We start from the raw sequence: 17648 nt of genomic DNA on the forward strand, positions 1-17648 counted from the left end.
GTTAATTTTATTTTCAGCTGTGACATTCAAAACGGTTGATTCGGGATATATAGTAACTGTAACCAATGTAACCAATAGTAAGGACACTATTTCATGTGATTTTATTTATAACTCATGACAAATTGACAATAGACCTTCACGCTCTTGTTGGTTGACTACTTAGTATCATTGTTGTCAATTTGTCAGCCATTGGTCTAGCTCACAACATTGGTCATCTATTGTCAAGTGAGATTTTTTTTTCAAAATATTTTGATTGAACTATCAAAATAAATTATACAAAAGTTCAAGCAGGCCGGGAGAAGCGCCCTACAAACTTTGCCACTAGCACTAGTCGATCTTTTATGAATAACAAAGTTTGTCCTCTTGAAAAACATATTTATTGGAATATAGAGGTTATACCCAAGCCCACTTGTAAGTTGTAAGACAATCATCATATGTATTTTTTTTTTTTTTTCGCTGCATCATCATATGTATTCTAGATCTTTACTATATAGAAAAATATGGCGGTCGATGAATAGTAAATTCATGTACGTCATATGAGTATTTTCGACATTTCAGTAGTTTTTAAATTTTTTAATATATTTTTTTGTTTTTTTTATGGGTAAATTGGTAATTTTGCTATTTTAAATATAGTTTTTTTTTTATAAATGTGTAGGCTTTCGTGGGTCCCTGTGTTGAGAGAAAGGTTTACACCTAGGAGTATAGTAATAATTTTAAATGTATAAATTAATGAAGGAAGTAAAAAAACTTCAATATTGCCCCACGTGGGTATGTACCACGTGTATAGTGACTAGCAGGGAAGGAGCCAGGATTCTAAGTCAGGAGCTGCGAGATTATGTGCACACCCCACTTCACTCAAAAAAAAAAGTATGCAATTTTTTATTATTATTTTTTTTTTTGTCAGAAGGTCTAAACAATAAAAATCAATAAAATTATGCATTTATTTTAATTCATAAAACTAGAGTGTGTTGACTACTAAGAATTTAATATGGACTAACGAAGTGAACTACTTAAACACTTAAACCATTGATTGATAATATACTATGTGTATATATATCTACATAATCTAGTCCACAAGTCTACAACAATTCAACAAATTGTTAACTTCCTATAATGCTATATATAAGTATATATAACCTTACTATAATGTGGAGAAAACTATAAAAGATTAATATTATTGAAAATAAAAAATTACATTTTTTTTGTTTTGTGTGTTTTTTTTTAAGTTCAAATTTTATTGATAATGATAACGAATTTTACATATAATTAGGACAACGTCTGAACAAGTCACACACAACAAGTCTTTTTTTTGTTTGTTTTTGTTTTGAGTTGAGGTCTGCTTGTTTAAGAATTGAGAGTGAAAAAAAGAAAAGAGAGCTTACAGGTTTGTTATGGGTGATTAGAATTATACAAACTAACCGGTTGGGCTTTGGGCATTTGACTATTTGTTTTAGTCTCATTAACCTATCAAACACTCAAAGACACATTTGTTACTTTTTAATGGGTTTGGATTCAAAATAAATGATAAATGATAATTTTGTAAGGGCAAAAAGAGAAGTAAAAAAAACATTGGCTTATTAGAATGTTTTTTATTAATTTTTTTTTTCATACTATTTTTTTTGTTGATTATATTCTCACTATAGTTGTGAAAATTTTGGAGGTTGTTTGCTAAAAAAAAAATGGGAGGGGTGCAAGTCCTTATAATTTGAAGATTTTTCTAGACAATTAATTATGTGGTAGTAGAACTTTTTAATCTGATGGGTGCGACTGCCTCCACACACACCCCCCCTATATCCATATATGGTGACTAGTGTATTCTAGAAAAGAGTAGCAGCATAGTTCACTTTGTAACACACACACACACACACATGTTCTCTGCTTTAGTACAATTTATTATTTTTTGGATTGATTGATTAGAAGACTACATTTTGGAGTGATTTTCTTAAGAGAGAAACTTTGTTTGATTTATTTATGAGTTTTTCTACAACAACACACAAAGTGAACCGAAATTTCCAAACAAACTGACGTGGCTAAGTGAATCACGTGCAATCCCTTTTCTTTTCCTTCCAGTAACACTGTCTTTTCCTTCTCTCTAAGGTAGAACTTATTCTCTCCAAGGTAGAACTTAATTCTCTCCATACTTTTTCTCAGAGAAGTGAGAACACCATGTTTGCTTCGATCTCCTCTCAAAGGGTGCTAATTTCTTGCAATGTTATTAAATGGGGTTACTATTTGTGAGCTTATGTTAGTTGGGTTTCTCTATTTCGTTCCTCTAACTCTTGTGTTATTCGAATAAGAAATCGTTCAGCCCTGGAATTCTAATCATCCATACATAACCTTAAACTGCAATTGTAATTTTGTTAGGATCCCCTAAAAAATTCTAGCACCAACAACTATATCAATTTCAACAACGACGACTATAAAACTACATGATGAGGTTATATGAGTTCTAATATTAACTACATTGATGATGTTTTATAAATTGTAACTTCCAATGAAAGAGAGATGAAGATGGATTGGGAGGTTCAGGTTTGAAAATTTTGGCAAAGTAAAATTGTGAAAGTGATGATAAGGCACGTGCGTTTTCCATGCCACGTCATTGTGTTTGGCTATTCGGTCCATATTGTGTGTTACTGTAGAATTTTCGTTTATTTATTTATTGGGAATTTAACTGAAACGACAAGTTTCAATACCATTTTTTAAACAAACCCCCCATAATGCGTGTTTAGTTGATGGAAAAAAATTGGTCAAACTATCACACGAGTTGAAGATGGTAGGTTGCTCCCCAAGGCAAGATCGAATGATAGGAATGTTCATGTTGGAAGGATCATGCTTCACCAATAAATGTTCATTTGTTTATATCAAAATGCAATCTAGGAGAGAATAATGTGAAGAAAGCGGTCAAACCACAAATTGATAAGGCCCATGTGACACATCTCACTAAGATCCCAACATACCTTGGGTTATAACATACTTGAGAATAGTCCCCCCTTGTCATAAAAATAGGTAAGTACCCCCTTCCCTTCTCCTTCCCAGGTGCACTGTACCAAATTCTGACACCTCTATCTATCTACATTTATACTTTGATGTTTGATGTAGATAGAAAGATACAATTCTTAAGATCGGTAGAGATCAAATATACGACGACCCCGATCTAGTAATCCTGGGGGTTGAGACGTTGAGTTGCTCCTTGCTACTTCATTCCAATATTCTCTCAGCACTTGTGGGCTGTGGCTAATTGGGACCTCTGAACCTATAAGTTTGTGGCTGAACCATAGTATACAAAACCTTTGGTTTGTATCTCTAAACCAAAATTTATGTACGTATCTCATCAAGGTTTAGGAAAATGCAAGACCTCTAATCAAAATAATGGCTGCAATATCTATCAGAAACAGCACCAAATCATCAGCAATATGTCACATTATATATAAGTTCGTCGTTTGCGCATCTAAACAACAAATTCAAGAGTTGAGATATAGTCATTACGGATGTAACTTGTAAGTGTGACTCTCCAGCAAGCTAGCACAGAAGCCTTTACAATTAAAACGCCGCACCTTATTACGGACAATACGGCTGCTGCTGGTGAGATTATTCCTAGGCTTCATATTCTTTTTCTATTCTTTTGCCTATTTATGCTTAATATGTGTATGTAAGGCCACTTGATAGATAGGTTCCTATCTAACTCGAGAGTGTATAGGATCTTGATTCATGAAAGGAATCAGAAGCCAACATAAACCTAGACATGATGTGGGGTAGGAGATGCACTAAAAGTTCGGGGGGAGGTGACGATAAGAAGGTTATGGGCCAACGAGATGATATTAAATCATTGAAACGTGTTGGTTGGTTGGATTAGATTTTGGCAGAGGAGTCCCTTTGAAGGGGAGGGAGGTACGTGTAAAAGGACATTGGAATCTCATTTCTTGGACCAAATATTTGGTTTCTTTGTCTTTTTTGGTTAGAAGAGATGTATTTGATTTGCCATTTCAAAGATCTTTCAAACAATCCTCGTGGGAGGTGGGATGACTGATAGCAGTGCTTTTGGTACTTGTCCAAACTTTTAACACATAAGTTTTCTCCTTCGAGAAAAAAAAACACAGGTCACTTGATCCTAGGTCTGAATGTCCCCTGATTAAGTACGTTGAGTCGCGAAGACGTACTTCTTTTATAAGCCAATACAATTATATTTTAAAAGCTGAAAAATACGTTTAACTTTTCAGCTAATGTAGTGTCTGATAAAATGAACTAGACCATCTTTGCCATTTTGGAACGAACTTGAGTTCTTCCCATCTTCCCATCTCCCGCGTTCCTTAGCACAGTTATGGTACTTTGTCCCATTTTCGGAACACATCAACAAGAAGACCTCAAGTTATGCTCTCACCAAATTGTTAGTTTAAGACTGAACTGGATTTACGGTCTTTTGCATCTAATCCGACTGAAATTCTTCTATGGTTCAAGGAGAGTTATCACAGTATGGCATCAGCTTAATTTGCGTAATGTTTGGGCGAAGGCTATTTTGCTGCTTACAAGATTTTACAACTCTCCTAATAAGAACAAAGCCCCCCGATAAAAACAAGATTTTTATGCATTGGAAAGATTAAAGTTAGCTCAAGTTAAGCTCCTTTTACTTTAGATATTTATTAATTTGTTAATTATTCTCATCGTATAGGCTTGAATAAATTGTGTTTGATCTTGAACTAGGGATGGGTCGAGTTGGGTGGGGTTCGTGTTATGTCATATTTGGGTCATGTGTTAGGAGAACAACCCCAACCCCAACCCCAAACCCAACCCAATTATTATTTGTGTTGAATTTGTCAAGCCTAAACCCAACCGCCTATATAATAGATTACCCAACGGGTGACCCGCTAAGCCAGCGGGTCAAGTTCGGATAAGTTTCGGATCGGATTCACATATAACCTGTATACAAAATATTTAGTATTTAAAGATTATATATATATATATATATATATTAATTCTCAAAAACTATCCACAATTCGATTACATAATAATAAAAATTGAATAACAAAACACATCTTTATCGAATGAATCAATACGATGGCTAATAATTCTCCTTTTATTTAGTCGTTTATTTTAGGTAATTGGGATGATCAGATCTTAAAAAATATGGGAACTTATCTTAAAACAAATTATACAGGTCATGGGTTGATGACCAGACCTATTAGATCTGAGAATTAATCGGGTGTACTAACGGGTTACTCGGGTTAACATATGTGACCCTAACCCAATGAACCCATTTATTTGATAGGTTTGACAGGTCAACTCTTAAATGACCCAATTTTTTTTTTTTCTAATCCGACCGACTAATTTCATGTCGGGTTAACGGGTCGTGTACAAAACTGCCACCCCTATCTTGAACTATATGGTACATGACGTGATGACAAATGGCTTTCTAAGAAGGCTACCTTCATGCCACGTGCTTGGGCACGTGGAACATCCCAACATGGATGAGCCACAACACCTTCTTTTTTTTTTTTTTTTTTTTTTTCGAAGTGAAATTGCTATTTTTCCCTCATGTGCAAACTTTTTCCCCAAAACAAGAGCGTATACCTTAATTTAAGGGTTTTTATAAAGGCACCACTTATTTTACCAAGAGCTGCCCACACCCAAAACAAAACCATACAGATCCTAAAACCAAATGGGCACCACTTGACAATTTAATAGACACCACTTAAGATTTTTATTTTTTTTTATAAAAAAAATTGTTCAATTTTGATTAGTGTGGTTTTATCTTATGTTCCATTGAATCAATGTGTTTTTTCAATGTTGACAAAATTCAAAATTTTAATCATCTTCCATAAAATTGAACAAATGAGTATATTCAAATGAGTGATTGAATAAATTCGTTAAAAGTTTTGCTTTGATTTCAATTGTAATAATGTGGAGAAAAGATTATAGATTTGATTCGTAAATTATTATGAGACTGCTTATTTGTTTTCATGTTGGGGTTCCACCAAACTTTGATAAATTTTATAATTCAATCAATTTTTTTTTAAAATAAAATAAATAAATCAATGAGTATCTTCAATTAGAAATAAATTTTATAAATCTTTCTTGTTTGATTTTGAATATTATAAAGAAAAATTGTGTTTTGATTATTAAACTAATTTAAAAGATTATTCTTTTCACTCCTAATGGTAGGACTCGTTTGTTTTGTGGTTAGTGTGTGGTGTCCTTGGTAAAATCAGTATTGTCTATATGAGAACCCTAATTCAATTACGATAAAATATATTTTGATTTCGATGCATTAGGGACTGTTGTGTAGTTTATATAAAGTATAGAGACCTAAAATTATTTAAAAAAAAAAAAAAAAAAAAAAAAAAAAAAAAAAAAAAAAAATGAAACATGACAGTGAATTTTCGTGTTCATCAACCTCCACATTTTTCTAATATAGTAAGATTTTAGAAGTGAAAAATGAAATTTCATATTTAGTGTTTATTTTTTTGCGAATTTAATTATATTATACGAGTAAAATAGCATATTGGTATGGTTATTAACAGAAAATTAAAATTTGGGGAGATTGCTTCTGAGATTAGATTTGGATCTATAAAAGAAAATTTGGTGGTGAACAAGGGCTACTCGATTAGCTATGACACTCGGTGCATTTCCCCAAGGGTGTCCTAAAGTTCCTCCACCGAACTGTAGTACGGAATCATTCCCAAAGATCTCGGTCAAAGCAGGCATATGCCAAATGTGAATACCCCCTGAAGCAACAGGCAGAACACCTGGTAGAGATGCCCAATCTTGAGTGAAGTAAATACCGCGACTTCGGTCTTTTTCAATAAAATCGTCGTGTAGTAAATCAACAAAGCCTAGGATGATCTCTCTTTCCCTTTCTAGTTTACCTACTACGGTCCCAGAGTGAATATGCCTTGAACCCAAATGTTATGATCGTGTAAACGAATGCATTCACGAGCACATGAGCTGAAAAGAGCACGAAATTGAAAACTCTGGTCTAAGCTGATGATGGAGGCCTGGATGAATTTTGAATGGGACGGATTTATAAATCAAGCGTGAGAAGTAAGCGTGCTCTAGTCCCTAACCAGAGACCAGGCCCCATAGATGACTGAGAAAGTGAGAAGGCTTCAGGAAATGATATCAGTTTGGGCTCAGGAACCCAAACCTGGATATCTTTCGTGAAAATGGCTACCGGCCCGTGGCATATCTAGTCAACCTCTTCCTAATTAATATGCAATAGCTTTCATCAACTTGCAAACCTGGGACCTTCACATTAATGTTAGATAAGTATTCCCAACAATTATTTATTTGACTCGGTATGCCATTTTAGATTAACTAAAGACCATGGCGGGTTTACACAACTTTCACAACCTGTATTATTTCTCTGTACATAATGTATATTAAAATTTGCAATAGGGTACGATCGAGCGTATGCCATATAATACATGACAAGCTTGATGATAAATTTATATATCTTTACTGTTCATAAGACTATTAGAATCGGTATTGTCATTCTCTTTGTGATTCTCGCATTTTCATATAAAATATATAAATGATCAAATCGTGTAATTTGTCTGCCTGGTTGTCTTACTAATACGAGTCTTCCTTTCGTAATTTTACCCTAGTGGAGATATAATATCAGTATATCACCTAGAGAAAAAAATTTACCGGAACAAGCTAAGAATTACTTGCGTCGAACACACAAGAAAAATCCCATGGACAAACTAAAGAAATTTCTAAAAATTAATGTATCTGAACAAACTTGAAGCACATTGCTGTTATTTGAAACTTCAACAAATCGTCATGTTTGCCATGTATAGAAGCTGAACTGTCAGTCTTCCTAATAATAATAGAAACTTTGATGGCTTTATGAATTGGAAGCATCAAGTAGTCCTACAAAACATTATTGCAATTTCCTGAAGTCAAGTTTGGCATGCTGAGGTTCTTGTTGAATCAGGAATCAGGAAGAAGAGATTCTACCTCTAAATGAGACAAACATGGTCACAAATTTGCTGATACTTTACTCCCTTGAGTTTGGTGGCCATTTAGCTCGATGTCTTTTCTGCGCCCGACGTCAGTGATTAACTTATTTTGGTTGCAAACTAATAATGAAATGAAGCCTAGCTTCCGTCCTGAGGTTCAGTACACCTAGAAACATAAATCTGTCTGATTGGTTATAATATTGTTGGTGTATACATTCTACCTCAAGTTCAACCAGAAAGCCATATAGTTCGACATTCGACAAGATAACACAAGATAACAGTATACTTTTTTTTTATTAGTACTAGGTGCTTCTTTGTTGATTTGTTGTATACTTAAAGGAAAGAATTAAAGAAGACAGCATTTCTCTATATATATGTTTGTGTTGAATATATGTAATTAGGGCAAGTTTCCTTCACAGCCAAAAGGATGGTACTGTTTATTCTCTATACTTTCTACTTTAGTTACATTTGCAAACAATGCTTGACTAGCATTGTTTGTTGATAACAGGGCAAATGTAGAGATGGAAACACTCAAACAGTCAACCAGAAAAGGCTGGGAGGAGCTAGAGCAGTTCTCTTTGTATATGGTAATATAATGTTGCTTGTCCAATACAGGCTCTATATAATTGCAGTCCCTATCCGGCTAATTCAGCTATTTTAGTGTTGAATGTAGAATAACATATACAGAGTTGGGCGTCTGTTGATTGATCATTGCAGCTATGCAGGGACTTGAGAACATGGCATATATCTCAAATGCTGTAAGTTTGGTGACTTACTTCTATGGATACATGAACTTTAGCTTAATGAAATCAGCTACGACGCTTACAAATTGGCTGGGGTCCTCATTCCTATTGGTTCTCTTTGGAGGATTCATTTCTGATACTTATTTGTCAAGGTTCAGGGCTACTGTTCTTTTGGTTGCATAGAATTGGTGGTATGATTCTTTCTGAAGTTCCAAATCTTCTGTTGTGAAGTCTTTTTCAAATATCATAATCCTTCAACCAACCTTATATGAAGCCATGTCTTCCATTATTTCCAAGTTTTTTTGTGTACACGTTCTCTGGACTTAATGCCGACCAATTGTTTCTCATTTGCTTTAAAAAAAGTACTATTAAGTATTAACTCAACAGCGTTTTGGATAGTGAACCATGTTAACCGTTTAGCTTCTGTTTGCCCCATTTAAAAGATACCTCAACATTTGTTAACTCTAATGCATGCAGTTTGATTTGTTGTAATGATCTTTCTGGTTCACACATATGCAGGGGTACACCCTCCTAACTGTACAAGCACATTCTACTCTGTTAAGACCATTTCCTTGCAAAGATGTAGCACCAGGAAGTCAATGTGAAGCTGCTGACTATGGTCAAGTTGCAGTCCTGTTATCAGGTCTGTATCTAGTTGCATTGGGGACAGGAGGAGTAAAGGCAGGACTGCCGTCACTAGGAGCAGACCAGTTCGACGAAAAAGACCCAAAGGAAACAGGTCTTTTGTCCAGTTTCTTTAATTGGTTATTGTTTAGCCTTACAATTGGAGCAACAATTGGCGTGATCTTTGTGGTAAGGATCAGTTCAAACCAAGGCTGGGATTGGGCATTTGGAGTATGTGCGGTTGCTGTCTTCTTTGGAACTCTGTTTCTTTACATGGGAAAGTCTTTCTACCGAAATAATGTTCCTAAGGGAAGCCCCATTACCCGCATTACACAGGTATAGACTGCTGATGTAGCTCCTGTTAGAATAGTTGTATCAACACAACAACTAGAGTAGAAACGTAGGAATAGTAGATAAGGACGCATTAACAATAATAACCAAGGCGCGGATTAGGGGTCAGTCCCCATGAATATTTCGCCTCTTCCAATGGTGCGAAAGGCAGCAAGCAGCTAGCCGACGCCTTCCTCACGTAATTCAATGGTTAATAGCAAAATCGACTTTGCACTAGAACGCACTACTCTCTGAAACGCAAAGAATATAACTCTCCTCGGCTCAGAAGAAGAGAAGAAGAATATGATATGTTATAGTTTATGTTTCTCTGAGATGGGTTTCTAATCTATTAAAGTCTATACCCTCTATGGACTCACAAATCCTATTTATAGAGGTTAGGTCGGTCTCCCAAACAGATAAGAAAGAGAGACCAACTCCTAATAGAACACCAAAACTTGTTCGCTCAAGAAAAAACAAAACAAGTTTAGGCAATTGGTCAAACCACTACCCACAACAAGTAGAAAGCCCAAGTCTAAGCCCCAACCCGACCGATGTGGTGGATAACCAATGTGGGACTATCTATTATGCACTAAAGTGGAGAGAACACTATTTGTTCATCTCCTCCACTTTGTACACACATTAGCATGCTATACAACTTTAACATATGCTATATTGGATATAATCTACAAGTTACTTCATCTAACATGTATTTTCATAATAGTACAATTATAACCATCGTCTAACAACACGTACACTCAATAGAGGTAAACAATTATGTATTGAATACATTATAATTACTATCCAAGATTTGAGTGTGATTGATATTAAATATCTTAAGGTCTCTCTTAGACCATCTACATATATCTACATATGTACAAAGAAAAATAATATCAAACTACTTCTAGTCAAACCAATTAATATCTTAGTGATAAATATATATAATTTGTTGACTAGATTATTAAAGAAGTTTAAGCTTAGGGATTTCCCTCCTAAGAAAAACTAGCATGCAACTCAAGGCAAGAATATCACTATATAATCAAACCAAAATAATTGCAAAGAGTGAAAGAATACGATACCTAACCGATTGAAAAACCGGATTACCATATTTTCCTCCTTCTAGAAAAAACAGTTCAAAAGAACTGTAATTCTGAACCAGCTCAGGACGAATTGGGTATCAAGCCTTATACCACTGGAAAGCTTTTTGAATCAGCTATCCAACACAAAAAGTGGATTGCAAAACCGAGCTCTGAGCTGAAAGTTATAACAGTTTTCGTAACGAGCGACGCAGCTGTCAAAAAGACGAACTTTGATGTTTTTTTGGATAGAAATATCAAATTTGTCTCCCACAAACGTAGGAGAAAGGTCTACAACTATATAGGGTTTGATAAACCAAAAAAGATCAATTAAGATTCAATCTTTAATTGGTTTCCCTAACAAAAACGAAATTATCAGAAAATTTCTAAAGTCATAACCCAATAACACAAATAATAACTCAAAATAAAATACTTATCTTTTGATTGCCGTATTTAAAGCACTCTCCTTTGTTCTACTACGAATCTTTCCTTAAGATTGTTAGAATAGTTGTATCAACACAACAACTAGAGTAGAAACGTAAGGAACAATGAACAATGACGAGAATTAATGTAATAACCAAGGCTGATTAGGTTGTCCTTAAGGAAAGATTTCGCCCCTTCTTATGGTGCAGAAAGGCGCAGAGCATGCGTCTTCCTCACAGATTCAATGATTAACAACAATCGACTTTGCACTAGAAACGGACTATCCTCTAGAACGAAAATATAACTCTCTCCGCTCAATTACATGAAGAAGAGAAGAAGAATAGGATAGGTTATAGTTTCGCTTCTCGAGATGCTCAAGAAAAAGCAAAACAAGTTTAGGCAATTGATCAAACCACTACCCACAACAGTAAGCCCAAGCCCAAGCCTAAGCCTGAACCCGACCCGATGTGGTGGATAACCAATGTGGGACTATCTATTATGCACTAAAGTGGAGAGAACACTATTTGTTCATCTCCTCCACTTTGCACACACACTAGTATTTAGAAATACACAAGAGATTCCAAATGTTCCCTTTGCTATTATTCGAAGCATAAATGGTAATGTCTTTTTTTTTGCTAAGTGGAATGGAATTGTATTAAGGATGAAAGAAAAAAAAAAAGTGTACAAGCTAGTATACAGTAGTAGAGAATAGCCTCTCTAATTAGTTCAGTTCAAGACTTCAAACTCAGTCAAACCTATAGTAGGTCAAATCAGGAACGTCGACCACATTTATATAACCATGGGGTTTTCCTTCACATAAATAACTAGTGTTGTTTGTTATCTTATTCACTTTCCAGTTGACATCAATTAGGTTGTTTTCCACTACCATTGTTCAGATTGTAACAAGTTAAACATCTTTACTTTTAGGTAATTGTAGCTGCCATTCGAAAGCGGCATCTTCCAATACCTGAGTTGACTGATGAATAACATGAGTTAGATGATAAGGAAGCGTGCATAGGACTTGAAGTTCTTCAAAGAACTGATCAGTTAAGGTAGATCACCAGATAGCATGTGCATTACCTTTTTCCATACATTTGGTAACATATTCTTTATGGTGTTTATAATTATATATACTCTAGGTAGACGTGTTATCACAATAGAGATTCATTACTTGTAGAGGAGGAAATCCCAATTCAGTTAGTAATATTTTCAGCCATAGTAACTCACACACTCCTAATGTCATACCGCGGTATTCAGCTTCTGCGCTGGATCTCGAGACTACCGATTGTTTCTTACTCCTCCAAGTCACAAGGTTCCCCCACAAAAGTTAGATAGCCGAGGTAGATCTTCGACATCAACGGAACCCCCGCCTAATCGGCATCTATAAATCCATCCACATTCAAATGTCCATGTTTAGAGAATAATAGACCTTTGCCCGAGTCGACTTTTAGTATCTCGCATCGCGCTACTACAAAGATCCATATGTGGGTGGCGTGGATCATGCATAAATTGGCTTTTACTTACTTTACCGCGATAGGCAATATCAGTCGAGTATGAGACAAATAAATCAATCTCCCAACAAGTCTTTGGTAGCGCCTTTGTCTGTACTTGGATCACTCAAGCAATGGGAAAGTGAGTGGTGTTGCTCAATGGGTGTATTAGGCGGGTTTGCACCCGAGAAACCCTATTTCGGTCAACGTGTCTAAGATGTACTTTCTTTGAGATAGAAATATACCATGTTTGAGCGGCAACCTCAATTTTGAGAAAATACTTGAGATTGCCAAGTTGTTTCATCTCAAATTCGAAGTCAAATGACATTGTAGACAGGAAATTTCATCAAAGATCATTACCCGCGGACTATCATGTCATCCACGATATGATCAACACAAAGAAGTTTACCATTTTATGCTTCAAGAACAAAGTGTGATCAAGATTGCTTTGTTTGTACCCAAACTTGACCATAGATTGTGTGAATCGACCAAACCATGCCCGTGGAGATTGCTTGAGTCCATACAAGGCCTTCTTGAGCTTGCATACTAATGAAGTATTCTCGAATTCCGAAATTCCCGGAGGGGGATCCATGTACACATCTTCAGTAAGATTGCCATGTAAGAAAGCATTTTTAACGTCAAACTGTAGAAGAGGCCAGTCTTTATTAACAGCCAAGGATAAGAGAACTCGCACTGTATTGAGCTTAGATAATCCACACCATAGGATTGAGTATATCCTTTTGCCACCAAGCGAGCTTTAAATCTTTCAATAGTACCATCTGCTTTGTGTTTGATGGTAAATATCCATCGGCAACCAACAGTCTTTTTTCCATATGGTAAAGCAACAAGATCCCAAGTGCCATTTCTTTTAAGAGCATCCATTTCCTCATCCATAGGCTTTGTCCATTGAGTATCTATCAAAGCTTCCTACAATGTACTAGGTGTAGCGACAGATGATAATTGACACACATAAGATGCATATGAGTTCGAGAGTTTGCATGAGGAAACATGATTACCTATTGGGTATTTGATCTTGGCTTTGGGGTCATGTTCATATTGAATAGGTGGTATACCTCGATTAGTACGTGGTGGAAGGGTGTAGTGAGAATTTAAAATATGTTCAGTTGAAGGAGAAAGAGATACCTCGTGTAATGCCAAGAGGGCGGTGGCGATGAAGTTGCATGATGGATTGGACTATCCGGTGGTAAATCAAGAGCATGGTCAACACCGGCAATACCGTCTTCCGGAGTATTCTCCCCACTAGGGCCACTCTCAATACCGCAATACCGACTCGAACACCTTCTAGAGTATTCTCAACACCGTTTGGGATCAAAGTTCAAATTCGTCGCGGTGCGTGGTTTCTTTGGTGGAGTAATACAATTCGGATTCATGGAATACAACATCCATAGAGATATAAAATTTGTGAGTAATGGGATCGTGAAGCATCTATATCCTTTCCGAGTTGTTCCATATCCAACAAAGGTACATCGATAGCTCGTGAATCAAGTTTAGTCTCGCGATGTTTGGAGGATAAGTGCACATAAACTACGATCCAAAAAATCCGTGGAGGCAAACGAACATGAGGTGGAAGAGTACAGTGTTCTGCCAGCACATCTAAAGGTCGTCTAAAAGACAGAACACTAGATGGTGTTCTATTCATCAAATACACAGTAGTACTAAGGGCTTCCCCCCATAAGTATTTTGGAGTATTACCTCCAATCAATAAGGAGCGAGAAATTTCCAGAAGGTGGTGATTCTTCCGTTTTGCAGTACCGTTTTGTTGAGGAGATTCTGGACATGAAGTATGATGAATGATTCCATTAGAATGCATAAAATCAGTCAATTCTTGCTTAAAGAATTCACCTCCATTATCGGTGCGAACAACTTTGACAGATATACCAAATTGTGTGAATATCATTTGATAAAAACGTTGAAATATCATACAAACATCACTTTTATGTTTCATCAAATATACCCAAGTCATTCTAGTGTAATCATCCACAAATGAAACAAACCATTTTAATCCAGTGGGGGTAGATACTGGAGATGGCCCCCACACATCTGAATGTATCAATAAAAAAGGAGTTATACTTCTAGTTGTTGATGAAGGAAAATGAGTGTGATGACTTTTAGACAGAGCACAAGTTTCACAAACCATATCCGAAATATTACAGCCAATAAATAATGAAGGAAAAAGCCGTCGAAGATAACCAAGTGACGGATGACCTAATCTCTTATGCCACAGCCATATTTGCTCTATATTGTCTTCCAATTTCTGTGAACTTACTGCATGTGCCAAGCTTTTATTAACTGGTGGAGCATCACCTTCCAGATAGTACAATCCATCACGCAGCTTACCACTGCCAATCCTCTCCTTGGTATGGAAGTTCTGAAAAAGACAGTGAGTAAGAAAGAACAAGCCAACACAATTATAAGCTTGGATAAATTTATTTACCGAGAGCAAATTGCATGCAAGAGAAGGAACATATAGAACATCAGAGATAGGTAATGAAGTAGGTAAAATAACTGTACCGATACCAACAATTGGTACTGAAGCGCCATTGGCAGTAGTAATGGCATGTTTAGAATGAGAAGCAAATAATTGGCTAAAGTTAGATGAGTTGCATGTCATATGATCAGTAGCACCTGTGTCAATTATCCAATCACTAGACGTAGTACAAGTAGAAAAACTAAGAACAGATTTGGACATACCAGTTGATGCCACCAAACCCGGAAGGTTCACTTTCGGTTGTAGGGTTGGAGGAACAAAGATGTTTGAAAGTAGAACTTGTACCGGATACCTTCTTACCCTTAGGATGCCAACCGAAAGTAGCCATGGAGTTTGAAACATGTTTCAATAACGTGATTATCTCCATTACAATGGCTACATTTGCCCCCTTTCTTCAAGTCGTCGAGATAAATTTCAAGAAAACATAACGACGCTTATCCACGGTGCACTTTGCCATCATAGCATCATGCCGGTTGGCTTCAAACATATCATGGCATAAGTCGCTTTGAAGATTTGGGAGAGGGACTGTGGAAAGAACGGATCTGCCGAACCCCATCCAAGTAAGAGTCTAAACCAAAGAAGAAAGGCATACACTCGTTGGGAATTGACTTTGGATGTATATCGCCCAATATCAGTGGGACACTCCATAATACAGTCATCAATGGCATCATATTCCTGCCATAATTTGCATAACTTCCCAAAATATTGAATAACAGTGCTACTATTTTGACAAATAGATAATACCTCACAATGCAATTGGTATGCTTTGGAAGCATCTTGATTGACAGAGTAGGTGAGCTTAGCAGTATCCCAGATTTCCTTTGCAGTGGATAATCTAAGAAACAAGGATCTGATATCCTTAGTCATGGCATCAAGCAACCATGATTTAATCATACAGTTGTCGCCCTCCCAAACCTCATATTCGTGGGAGGAAGTGTCGACCGAGCGACTTTAGTTCGAGATGAATCCCCAAAAACCCGGCCTCGAAGTTTATTCCGAGCATTTAAGGACCACTCAATGTAGTTCGTGCCATCTAGGCGCTCAGGGGTTAACAAGGATAATATTTCCCGATAACCATTACTCGCTCTCACCGGCACGCGTTTTTCAGGTGTAGACATGGTGTGTAGGCGTGGAAAAAGAACGAAGAAGATGGCGGCTAGGGTTTGTAGAGTGGATCGATACCTGCTCTGATACCATGTAAGAGTATTATTTCTTGTATATTTACTGTAACCATTACATGAGTTTATATAGACTAATTGTTACAAGTAAATCCCATAATTCTAGGAGAAGAATAAGGGATTGATACCATTCTATGGGAAGTTTCCTATCACGTAATTATATGATAGGAAACTTGATATATATCCTAACAGGTAGTTGCAACTTGCAAGACACTAATCTGCATATAAGCAATTTTCAACACTTGTCTTCCTTACTGCACAAAATAAAATCATTGTCGTCCTTGCAGGTTCTTAGATCGTGCTGCAATCATGATAAATGCACATAGCTCACACTCCCTGAACATGACTGGATCATGGTACTTATGTACAGTGACACAAGTCAAAGAGACAAAAATCCTCATCCGAATGCTCCCTATCATAATCAGCACCATATTCATGAACACATGCTTAGCCCAACTACAAACCTTCTCTGTCCAACAGAGTACCACAATGGACACAGGCATATTAGGGTTCCATGTGCCAGGGCCATCACTCCCAGTTATCCCTATGGTTATTATGGCAATTATGGTTCCAATATATGACCGTGTCTTTGTGCCACTTGCTCGAAAGTTCACAGGTATTCCAAGAGGAGTTCAATCCCTCCAACGAATTGGAGTTGGGCTAGTGCTCTCAGCGATCTCTATGGCAATCGCTGGAATCATGGAAACTCGTCGAAAATCTGTGGCAGTTGAACATAATATGGTTGACTCCTTGGACCCATTGCCAATGAGTATTTTTTGGCTAGGATTCCAATATGCCATATTTGGTGCCGCTGATATGTTCACACTCGTTGGACTATTAGAATTCTTTTACGCGGAGAGCTCTGCAGGTATGAAATCATTAAGTACAGCAATTTCATGGTCTTCTATGGCATTTGGTTATTACTTGAGTTCACTGGTGGTGGAGGTGGTCAACAAAGTTAGTGGCGGATGGCTGGCTAGTAACAACTTAAATAGGGACGAGCTGAACTATTTCTACCGGCTCTTGTCAGGATTAAGTGTGCTTAATTTCGGATTTTATTTGTTATGTGCTTCTTGGTATAGATACAAAAAAGTCGAAGAAGTTAAACAAATAGGTGGTAATGATTTTGAAGGCAAGGTTAATGTCGAGATCGGAAAGGTGAATGGATGAGCTTCTCCTGTAGTAATAATTGCAATGCATATATGCAAATGCATTGGTTTCTGAATTGTTGTTCATTATTCACGTTCCTTATGGAGTGTTTATGAGATTCAACAGGGCAGGCTCTCAGGTTTGGGTGGCCCTAGGCTAGCTCCTAAAAATGGG

General features: G+C 36.6%; 1 long non-coding RNA gene and 2 pseudogenes across 1 annotated transcript; all 3 read left to right on the forward strand.

Annotated features, from left to right (window-relative positions):
- The first annotated feature begins 7943 nt into the window (after positions 1 to 7943).
- On the forward strand, positions 7944 to 8842 carry LOC147506312 (uncharacterized). Its single transcript, XR_015220789.1, has 3 exons — positions 7944 to 8385; positions 8464 to 8542; positions 8673 to 8842. It is a non-coding gene; the product is annotated as an uncharacterized LOC147506312 (long non-coding RNA).
- Positions 8843 to 9211: 369 nt separating this feature from the next.
- LOC147506313 (protein NRT1/ PTR FAMILY 4.5 pseudogene) lies at positions 9212 to 12135 on the forward strand (annotated as a pseudogene).
- A 4501-nt stretch (positions 12136 to 16636) lies between these two features.
- Positions 16637 to 17495, forward strand: LOC147506314 (protein NRT1/ PTR FAMILY 4.6 pseudogene; annotated as a pseudogene).
- Positions 17496 to 17648: the final 153 nt, after the last annotated feature.

This window comes from Coptis chinensis, chromosome 4, assembly GCF_015680905.1.
Source record: "Coptis chinensis isolate HL-2020 chromosome 4, ASM1568090v1, whole genome shotgun sequence".
Taxonomy (NCBI): domain Eukaryota; kingdom Viridiplantae; phylum Streptophyta; class Magnoliopsida; order Ranunculales; family Ranunculaceae; genus Coptis; species Coptis chinensis.